Source organism: Crotalus tigris, unplaced genomic scaffold (assembly GCF_016545835.1).
Source record: "Crotalus tigris isolate CLP2741 ecotype Arizona unplaced genomic scaffold, ASM1654583v1 scf7180000024319.607755, whole genome shotgun sequence".
Classification (NCBI taxonomy): domain Eukaryota; kingdom Metazoa; phylum Chordata; class Lepidosauria; order Squamata; family Viperidae; genus Crotalus; species Crotalus tigris.
The window spans coordinates 291046-302767 of NW_024100491.1; positions in this window are offsets into that span (position 1 = coordinate 291046).

Genomic DNA, 11722 nt, shown 5'->3' on the forward strand with positions numbered 1-11722 from the left:
CCAGCACCATGGTTCAAAGGCCTCAATTCTTTTGCGCTCAGCCTTTCTTATGGTCCAACTTTCACAGCCATACATTGCAACTGGGAAAACCATGGCCTTGACTATACGTACTTTTGTTGGCAGGGTCATGTCTCTGCTTTTTAGTATGCTGTCTAGATTTGCCATAGCTTTCCTGTCCAGGAGCAAGCATCTTTTAATTTCTTAGCTGCAGTCCCCATCTGTGGTGATCTTGGAGCCCAGTAAGATAAAATCTGTCACTACCTCCATTTCTTCCCCATCTATTTGCCAGGAATTGAGAGGGCCGGATGCCATGATTTTGGTTTTCTTAATGTTGAGTTTCAAGCCAACTTTTGCACTCTCCTTCTTCACCCGCATCAAGAGGCTCTTTAGTTCCTCTTCACTTTCTGCCATTAGAGTGGTATCATCTGCATATCTTAGGTTGTTGATATTTCTCCCGGCAATCTTAATTCCAACTTTTGATTCATCTAGCCCTGCCTTTCTCATGATGTGCTCTGCAAATAAGTTAAATAGGCAGGGCGACAGTATACAGCCTTGCCGGACTCCTTTTCCAATTTTGAACCAATCAGTGGTTCCGTGTCCAGTTCTCACTGTTGCTTCTTGACCCGCATATAGGTTTCTCAAGAGACAAATGAGATGGTCTGGTACTCCCATCTCTTTAAGAACTTGCCACAATTTGTTGTGATCCACACAATCAAAGGCTTTTGCATAGTCAATGAAGCAGAAGTAGATGTTTTTCTGGAACTCCCTAGCTTTCTCCATGATCCAGCGTATGTTGGCAATTTGATCTCTAGTTCCTCTGCCTCTTCGAAATCCTGCCTGTACTTCTGGTAGTTCTCGATCCACATACTGCTGGAGTCTAGCTTGTAGGATTTTAAGCATAACTTTACTAGCATGTGAAATGAGTGCAATGGTGCGATAGTTTGAACATTCTTTGGCATTGCCTTTCTTTGGAATTGGAATGTAAACTGACCTTTTCCAATCCTGTGGCCACTGTTGAGTTTTCCAAATTTGCTGGCAAATTGAGTGTAGCACTTTTACTGCATCGTCTTTTAAGATTTTGAATAGCTCAGCTGGAATACTGTCACCTCCACTAGCTTTGTTGTTGCTCAGATTTTCTAAGGCCCATTTCACTTCACATTCTAGGATGTCTGGTTCGAGGTCAATGACCATCTCATTGTGGTTATCTGGGATGTTAAGCTCATTCTTGTATAGTTCTTCTGTGTAGTTTTGCCATCTCTTCTTAATCTCTTCTGCCTCTGTTAGGTCTCTGCCATTTTGGTCCTTTATCATGCCCATCTTTGCATGAAACGTTCCCTTCATATCTCCAATTTTCTTGAAGAGATCTCTGGTCCTCCCTGTTCTGTTGTTTTCTTCTATTTCTTTGCACTGTTCATTTAAGAAGGCATTCTTATCTCTTCTAGCTACTCTCTGGAATTCTGCATTCAATTGGGTGTATCTTTCTCTTTCTCCTTTGCCTTTCGCTTCCCTTCTTTCCTCAGCTATTTGCAAAGCTTCCTCAGACAGCCATTTTGCTTTCTTGCATTTCTTTTTCTTTGGGATGGTTTTAGTTGCTACCTCTTGTACAATGTTGCGAACTTCCATCCATAGTTCTTCAGGCATTCTGTCTATCAGATCCAGTTCCTTAAATCTATTTGTCACCTCTACTGTATATTCATCAGGAATATGATTTAGTTCATACCTGAGTGGCCTAGTGCTTTTCCCTACTTTTTTCAATTTAAGCCTAAATTTTGCAACGAGAAGCTCATGATCTGAGCCACAGTCAGCTCCTGGTCTTGTTTTTACTGACTGTATAGAGCTTCTCCATCTTTGGCTGCAGAGCACATAGTCAATCTGATTTCTATGTTGACCGTCTGGTGATGTCCATGTGTAGAGCCGTCTCTTGGGTTGTTGGAAAAGAGTGTTTGTTATGACCATCGTATTCTCTTGACAAAATTCTATTAGCCTGTGCCCTGCTTCATTTTGTTCTCCAAGGCCAAACTTGCCTGTTATTCCGGTTATCTTTTGGCTTCCTACCTTAGCATTCCAATCCCCCATGATGATAAGGACATCATTTTTTGGTGTTAATTCTATAAGGTGCTGTAGGGCTTCATAGAACCGGTCAATTTCATCCTCTTCAGCACCAGTGGTTGGGGCATAGATTTGGACTACTGTGATATTGAATGGTTTGCCTTGGATTCGAATTGAGATCATTCTGTCATTTTGGGGATTGTATCCCAGTATTGCTTTTCCTATTCTTTTATTGACTATGAAGGCTACTCCATTTCTTCTGAGGGATTCTTGCCCACAGTAGTATACCTGATGGTCATCTGAGTTAAATTCACCCATTCCTGTCCATTTTAGTTCGCTGATTCCTAAGATGTCGATGTTCATTCTTGTCATCTCTTTTTTGACTACGTCTAGCTTGCCTTGATTCATGGATCTTACATTCCAGGTTCCTATGGAGAAAAAATCTTTACAGCATCGGACTTTCCTTTCACCACCAGATATATCCACAGCTGAGTGTCCTTTCGGCTTTGGCCCAGTCGCTTCATTCTTTCTGGCGCTACTAGTACTAGCCCTCTGCTCTTCCCCAGTAGCATATTGGACACCTTCCGACCTGAGGGGCTCATCTTCCAGCGTCATATCTTTTTTCCTTTTAGTACTGTCCATGGGGTTTTCATGGCAAAGATACTGGAGTGGTTTGCCATTTCCTTCATTAAACTACACATACCCAATTTAACAGAATGATTACGCCTTCTATGAAAAAGCATCCATGTAGTTTTGCTACATTCCCCTCCAGACCATTGCTATAACCTCTTAATACAGACTGAAATAGCAGAGGACCTTACCATTCGATTTCTACATCTGTATTTACCAAACTAAGGGATAGATGGAAATTGTATTTTTCTGAGTATGCACACTCACGTTTTAACATAACTACATATGGAGCTTATGCTCTGTAGTAAGTTACAACATGTGAAACTTCTTATTTTAAAATTAGACAACATCCACGTCCAAGGAACATTGTTCCTAGATTTATTCATTCATCAAACAAAACAATGCTGCAGCTGAAATGTGAACTTCTTGCTAATTTCCTTAACTTACCTGTTTCTGCCTGCCAATGGAAAAGATCTATAATATTAGCTTTAAAAAAAGTAATGCCGCTAGTCAACAAAACCTATTCTTTGTTTCAATGGTGTGCCATTGGGACAAACACTTTTTACAGTTGACAAAAGCTAATTTGATCTGAAAGCATTCACAATAGTAAGTTATATTGCATTTCCTTTAGCTGCACGGGAAAATTACAGTCCTTAGGTAACCCAGGCTATCCACTTGAGATGCTTAACTAGATGTAAATGCCAGAATTGCTTCCAAATAAACCTTTATGAGCTGAGTCTATAATGGCTGTAATCTATACAACTTTAAGAACAAGACTGATTGAACAAAAGAATTGCTTCAGAGTAGGTATGTAGAGATGGGATGATATAGTTCAGTCAATTTCCATTTTCAATAAGTATATATAGTAAAATAGTACCACCTGACTGTAAATTTGTATTATATATCTTGGAATATTTCTGGTTACAGCATTTTTTTCAACTTTACCTTTAAATGACTTTTTATTATGAAACTAGATTATTTTTTATCACTCCAGTAATTTTTTAAAATCTGGTTTCTTTTTCAGTGTTTCTTTCCAAATGATATACCAAAAGTCAGCGTCAAAGTCAGAAGGTATTTCAAAGCAAACATTAATAAAGCAGTCATCTTATTCATAAAATATAGTTGTTAGTTCTCAGCTTTCAAAATACTTATACTGATGGCATTGCTCATCCTGTCACAAGGTGGGAATGGCAGTATGGGTCAGGTCCCGGCACAAGAATTATGTATTCATTTAAGTGTAATTATATTGTCTGCTATTTCAGTTTTTGTATTTTTTTTATTTTAGCACCCTGTCAGTTAAAGGATGGATCATAAATTGAAATAATAAAATTATATGTGTTTCTTTCTGATAGAGAGAAAAGAAAAGATAGAAAGAAAGAAAGAAAGAAAGAAAGAAAGAAATAGAAAGAAAGAAATGAAGAAAAGAAGTAAAATCCTCAGCCAAAATATTTGTTTTGTTTTGCTCTGGTTCCTTAGCAACCCTTCCATAAGGTAGATCACAACCTACTACTTGATAAAATAGAAAAATGTGGGTTAAATAGTATCACCATCAGATGGATCCGTAGCTGGCTGACCGGCCGCACTGAGCGTGTAGTCCTCAATGGAACCACATCTAGATGGAGGGAAGTATGTAGTGGGGTGCCCCAGGGCTCTATTCTGGGCCCAGTACTCTTCAACATCTTCATCAACGACTTGGATGAGGGGATAGATGGAAAACTCATCAAATTTGCAGACAACACCAAGCTGGCAGGAATAGCCAACACTCCAGAAGACAGGCTTAAGATACAGGAGGATCTGGACAGACTTGAACACTGGACAATATCTAACAAAATGAAATTCAATAGTGAAAAAGTAAGATTCTACATTTAGGCAAGAAAAACCAAATGTACAGGTATAGTATAGGAAGTACCTTGCTCAATAGTAGTAACTGTGAGAGGGACCTTGGAGTCCTAATGGACAATCACTTAAATATGAGCCAACAGTGTGCTGCAGCTGCCAAAAAGGCCAACTCAGTGCTGGGCTTCATTAACAGAGGGATAGAATCAAGATCACGTGAAGTATTAATACCACTTGGTATTAATTGGTAAGGCCATACTTGGAATCCTGCATCCAGTTTTGGTCATCATGATGTAAAAAAGATGTTGAGACTCTAGAAAGAGTACAGAGAAGAGCAACAAAGATGATTAGGGGACTGGAGGCTAAAGCATATAAGGAATGGCTGTTGGAATTGGGTATGTCTAGTTTAATGAAGAGAAGGACAAGGGGGGACATGACAGCAGTGTTCCAATATCTCAGGCGCTGCCACAAAGAAGAGGGAGTCAAGCTATTTTCCAAAGTGCCTGAAGGCAAGACAAGAAACAATGGATGGAAACTAATCAAAGAGAGAACAGCCTAGAACTAAGGAGAAATTGTACTGCGATGCAAAAATGTAAATGTAATTAATGGGGGATATGGGAAAGACAGGCTATGGGCCTTACAGATGTTTCTTATTTTCCCACATGCATAATACATGATAACTGAATCTTCTTTCAAGTCTTTCTTTTTCATTCATTTTTTTTAATTACTCGCTATTTCCATTCCTTTATTTAAATGTTTCTTCTCCAAAAAGAGTTTAGAATAATAGTATCTTGTCCCATTTCAGATAAACTGTAGAAATAGACCTTACTATTGAAAAGCACCAACATATATTGTTTTTTAAAGCAAAAGTTCATTTTCTCCATCAAAACTGCTGCAATGTCATACAAAGGTTTAAGGTCTAAAAACATATTAAGACAGTAAAATTACATTTTTGTACAAGTCCCACAACAGACTGCACCAAACAACCTTTGGAAAAACAGCATGAATTGTTCAGACCAATGAACTTTGATCACCTGAGTTATACATGCCCCTCCCTAGCTCTGTCCTTCACTAATCTGTTCTCTTCTGCAAGCTCTTTTAAGTATAAAATTGTATAAATAAAATCTGGCTATTGCTGGCTACTTCACTGAGTTTATAGTTACGCTTTAAGTAAACACACAATTTATCAACATTGTTTACAATGAAAAAAATTGTCCTACCTACATGTGGGAAGTATCTAGGAATTGCTGTAAAGTTGTGAAGGAAAGTAGAAAACCTACTACAGATGTAGAAACAAGGCATGCAGCTTAGAATCTCAATATAATTCTAGCTTAAAATTTAAAAATGAACATTGGGCAATGAATGGGGTTATCTGACATTTAATCTTTCTAGAAAATAAAAGCAAGCACTGAAAGTACAGTATTTTTATTTTTGCTAGATGGACTTCCTCTTTGTGTGTATATGTATATGTACATTATTGTTTTCTCAAATCACTGGGAAAGAGGAAGGAGCACTGAAAAACGTAAAGGGGCTGAAATGAAAATAAATTTGAACCGAAATACAATCAAACATTACCACAGAAGAATATTTCTTGATTTCCTGATAAATTATTACTGTAGTCTTATCACTATGAGGTTAGGAGGTAGTTCAAAGTTCAAAAATCAGCTTGAATACTCACTGATTTGTTTTCAAAAGAGAGATTAAGGTCCTGAGTCCATACACCTCAGCCAGTAAAGGAGTATTAGTATGTTTGTACAAATAGAGAGGGTTTGAGCTATGATCTACGAAAGCTCTTATCCTGTCCTATCTGCACCCAATGTACCAAGTTCAGTTGTCTCTTGTTGCTAATGCTTCTGGTATATCAGAAAAATGTAAGAAATTAGCCTATGCAAAGTCAACCAATTTGCTCTTCTCACTCTTATTGTTGTATAGACAAGTTTGTTAACCTGATCTCTATATGTTTAGGCTTTCAATTTCCTTCTGCCTCCAATTAGCATGAATCATTGCTGGCATGTGTTGTGGGATCTATATTCCAAAACACCAAGAAGGCACTAAGTCAGGGGTCTTCAAACTTGGCCCTTTTATGACTTGTAGACTTCAACTCCCAGAATTCCTCAGCCAGCATGCTTGGCTCAGGAATTCTGGGAGTTGAAGTCCACAAGTCATAAAAGGGCCAAGTTTGAAAACCCCTGCACTAGGTTATATCTCCTTTATACTGCTTGGAAGAAGCAGCATTCTAAGATTTTAGATTTAAGTCTCTTCCAGATAGTACTAGAGATGCTAGGAATTTAAAAAAGGATTTTCCACCCAAAAAGCAGATTCTTTACCATTGGGTTACCAATCATGCCAATGGTTTACCAATGGTTATACTTGCTTATGAAATGCAGGAATAAATGGGGTTATTCATATTATCAGGAGAAAAGCATTCCACAGAGTTGGAGAAATCTCAGAGATGATTTCATGTATCCATGTGCCACTTGCACAAATAGACCTTTTTAAATATTTAGGTATTTATTTTGAATCTTATACTCATCAGTATTCCTTCACATGGTGACTGCTGCGAGGATTGTACGTGCCAAATACTGGAAAGGAAAAGAGATAGTGACTGTTGAAGAATGGATTTTAAAATTGACTGAATTAGTAGAGATGACAAAATTAACTGCTTTGATCAGAAATAATACACTAGAAAATTTTATAAGAGACTGGAAGCCATTTCTGGACTGTCTGAATACTAAATACGATAGCAGATGGTTAACAGAGGGATTTGAAGATTAGTGTAATTTTTAGCTTTATTTATTGACTCTTCTTTTTCATCTATCTATCTATCTATCTATCTATCTATCTATCTATCTATCTATCTATCTATCTATCCATCCATACATACATACATAAAATGGGAAGATAGTTTATTTTCTTTTTTTAAGCATCCAGCCAGGGTGGATTCTAATTTAATGTTAAATTTATTTGATATTTGGGTCACTTTTTCTCCTGTTTTGTGGTTATGCTGGACCTATTTTCTGTTTGTTCATTTGTTTTTCTGTTTTGCATTTTATCTTTAAAAAATGAATTTTCTACTCATTGGGTCAATCAAGCATTAAGGTTCCTTATTATAGCCTCAAAAGCATCCTTCGACATTATTACACATGCAAATGAACATGGCAGCCATTAAACTATTCAAGGCTAACCTTTTGGATTTGATGCTATGTAGGTGTGCAGATACCTATCTACAGGGATGCTTCCAGCTTAGATGTAGTTCATGCTAAGCTCCTTATTCCACTCTGAATTCTTTTATTCTCTTAGAATTAGGCCAGCTCTCCTTTGCAGCCTGAGTTACTGTACACAATCTTAAATATTGGCTGAAGCAAATTCTTTGGGGAATGTCCTTGGTTCACCTTACTTTATTAGATGGGTTTGAATCTTCCTTAAGATGTCAAATCAATCTTGATTTGGCTTACCGAGGCTTTTCCTTTCCATCATAAGCTGCTCTCGCTCCTGATAAAACTATAGCAGAAATCAAGCTGCACTGTAAATCAGTAATTACTGTACTTCTCCTTAGTCCACTCCCAAATAACTTTTAAAATATTTTGCATATTTCACAGGAAAGATGTTTCACTTTGGCCCAAATTGGCCAATTACCTGTGAGGGCAATAACTAACAGATATATTGGCATTCCTAATGAGTAGCATACTTATATATACTGATATAGAGTTGGTGTCTGTTCTTTGTTTATTCATAGACTATATGCTCTATATCAGTGTTTCTCAACCTTCACAATTGTAAAATGGATGGACTTCAAGTCCTAGAATTCTCCAGCCAGGCTGGCTGGCTAGGGAATTCTGAGTGTTGAAGTCCACTATCTTAAAATTGCCAAGGTTGAGAACCACTGCTATATATTAAATGGAGGAAAGAATTTATAACAGCAATTTTAAGTTTATTTGTTCTGACCAGAAAGTCATTGCTTTCCATTTACGAGATCAAACCTTACTCATTACCTAATTTCTAACAATAACAATGGCTCAAAGAAATCACCTCCTTCACGTTTCTTCAAGTTTCCTGTACAATGTTTATTATTATATTATATCTTACATTTGATATGCTGTTTGCAAACCTCCTTTTGTATTGTTATGTTCTTTAAAACAAGCTGGACATTTATTATAAAACAATAACAATAAACAGCAGCCTTTGAACATTAGCCCTTAGATAAGATTCAAGAAGTCACTGAGGGCCTTTGTCAGGAAATGAGGATGTCAGATACAAGAAGCAGTTCAGTTCCAGACATAGTCAATATGGAAGCACACTAGTGCACATCCAGTCACTATGGAAGCACACTAGGTCTCCCTGCTTTTATGCCATTTTATCATATAATGATATGGTCTTCTTGCAGATAAGGCCAAGATAGGGGAAACTGGTATAGGAGAAGGGACCTACACCAAAATGTTAGTCCATCTTCTATTGTAATTAACTTTCAATAAATACAATAAAATGTTACCTATTCCTACCTGGACTAAAAAGTTATCTACTCCTTTCTTTAATAGAGATTTATTCAATTTTATTTGATAATATATAACCTGCCTTTCTATCTAAAAGCCATTATATAATAACATATGCAAAATATTGTATATTATTAAATATATTAGATACAGCAGCATTTCATAGTATCTTTTTGCAAAGCAGTAAGATTCTAAAACCATCCTTGGCTTTCTAGCATCTACTCTTATGTTGTACAATGATATAGCATATCTTTGAAATAAACTGTTCAATGAAATATAGGCTAAGTTCACATTGGATTTCACAATGAATAAGCAACAGACTGCATATGCAGTATGCTTAATGTTTCCAGTTCACCTGAGCACATAAAACAAAATATAAATGGAAACTTTTCATTATCAAACTCACAAAGTTAAAGGTTTCCTCTATCCATTTTGTGTCCGATTCTAGGAGAGGTGCTCATCTCCGTTTCTTAGCCAAGGGAGCCAGTGTTGTCTGTAGACATTTCCAGGGTCATGTGGCCAACTTGACTAGACGCCGAGATGCATGGAATGCTGTTATCTTCCCGCCTATTTAACTACTGGCGTTTGCATGCTTTGAAACTGCTAGGTGGGCAGTTGCTGGGGCAAGGACGGACGCACACCGTCACATGGCACTTGGGTCCTGAACCCAGGTTGTCAGCTTTCTAGTTGGTTGTGAAATCCTTGTTTATTTGAATGCAACAAACTGGAACAATTATCCAATTTTTTCCTATCTTAAGTTAGTTTTATCTATTCATATGGACATACCTTTTCACAGCAGATCAATGGTGCCGGTGTATCATTTTGAATAAACATACTATACTGGATATGTAGTAAAAAGATTATAGACAGTGCTGTTTAATCCAAAGGAAATATCGATATTCCAGAAATTCTCACAACTTCTTAATCCAGATTCAAGATTTTAATATCAGCTTTATTTTCTTTGCTAATGAGCTTTCCACCTCACTTAAATAGATACTATGATTCAAATTAAGTTATATTTTGCTTAGGATATATTAGCATGTACTAGGAGACAGAATTTTGCATAAGAAACAGCACATCTGTAATGCTGCTAATAATAGCCTGTACAGTGATTTCAAGACCAATTATCTCTATTAACTTGTTAATTCTGACATGTGAAGAGCTGATTAGCACTGATGGCTAAACAGCTGTTCAGTACTCTTGGTGCTAAATATGTATTCATCAGAAATATCAAATATAGAACAGCTTGAACATTCTCAGGATAATTCTTTCTGTAGCTACATATTTTAAGTTTCACATAGGTGTATTTAGCTTTTTGGTTTGTTTTTAGCACTTCACACAACAAAATTACTGCCTCTATGCCAGCTTTCTTACATTTTTCACCATTTACTCTTTTTCTTTCAATTTTTTGAAACAACACAGCCATATTGCCATTGAGCAGAGTTGTTTCAGTGCACTACAGTAAATTTTTCCAACCAGCATTAGGGGAATTGTAAAACAAACATATCTAAAAAAAACGGCTGAGAAACCAGTGCCACATTGTTAGTTATTATGTTTTTTTTCCATTTTTACTCATGGATTGTTTGCAAAAGCCATATGGCTTTGAACTTTATTAACTCATGCCAGGAAAATATTAGATCAGAACCAGCCAATAGACTTACACTTATGGGAAAAATCGTACAGGAAGAACTAATCAAACTCTATGGGTCATCTCTGCGTGTGTGATATATATGCATGAGAGATAGTGATGATAGCATTTTTTTATATGCTAGGTAGTTATCACAGATGCAGCTATTACCCTCCCTGCCATAGCTTAAAACCAATGTTCATAACTACTAGTTCATATATTCAGATTTCTAAAGGATTAGATTTCATTCTAATTAAAAAATAAGCCTTTTTATTCAGGCCAGTCAACATTACATTCCAAGGACCATCATCTTTTGTTTTATTGTATATATTTTCTATTTCATATTCAGAAGCCTGTTTAGAAAACCTATGGCTTTATACATAATTAAGTTTCAAAGGTCACAATGTTCCTTGTATTGATTTTAAGTAGATGCATATTAAGATCATGACATTTAAGAATATTACAAAATGCTTAAAATAGATATATACTGTAAAATCTACATGAACTATACCATTACATGCATGTTTCCTGCCTGGGAATAACAAAAATTTTGTTCAGCAAGAAGGAAAAGCTGTAGCTTCTTTCCTGTTCCTGTTTGCACACGCAAACAACACTTGAAATATGCTGCATCCTGTCTTATTGCCGAGTTACATTTTGAAACAAACTTCCTCATTGTTCAGTATTTTGGCTTTTAAACTATGTTCCCTTGAATAAATGTTTAACTGTAATGGGACCATCAGGAGGAGGAGAGGAAAAAAGTACAATAATTGACCACAGTGGAAAGCCATATAAACAAGTTTATTTTGTACAATCTATTGTAAATAAATCCACAGGAAGACTAAAAAAAGAGATCAAAAATATAAGCCACAACCTTATGATTCAGCCTTTTTTGCAGAAGATTGAAACTATATATATATATATATATATATTTGTTTTCTGAGGTTTTCGCGGGTGTTTGTATGTAGGTCTTTGGTTGTTCGGATTTTCTCCCACGTAAAATTGGAAGTGTCTTGGCGACGTTTCAACGAAGTCCCATTCGTCATCTTCAGGCTGGTGTTTTCAGCTTCGTGCTTCGAGCAGCAATATATAT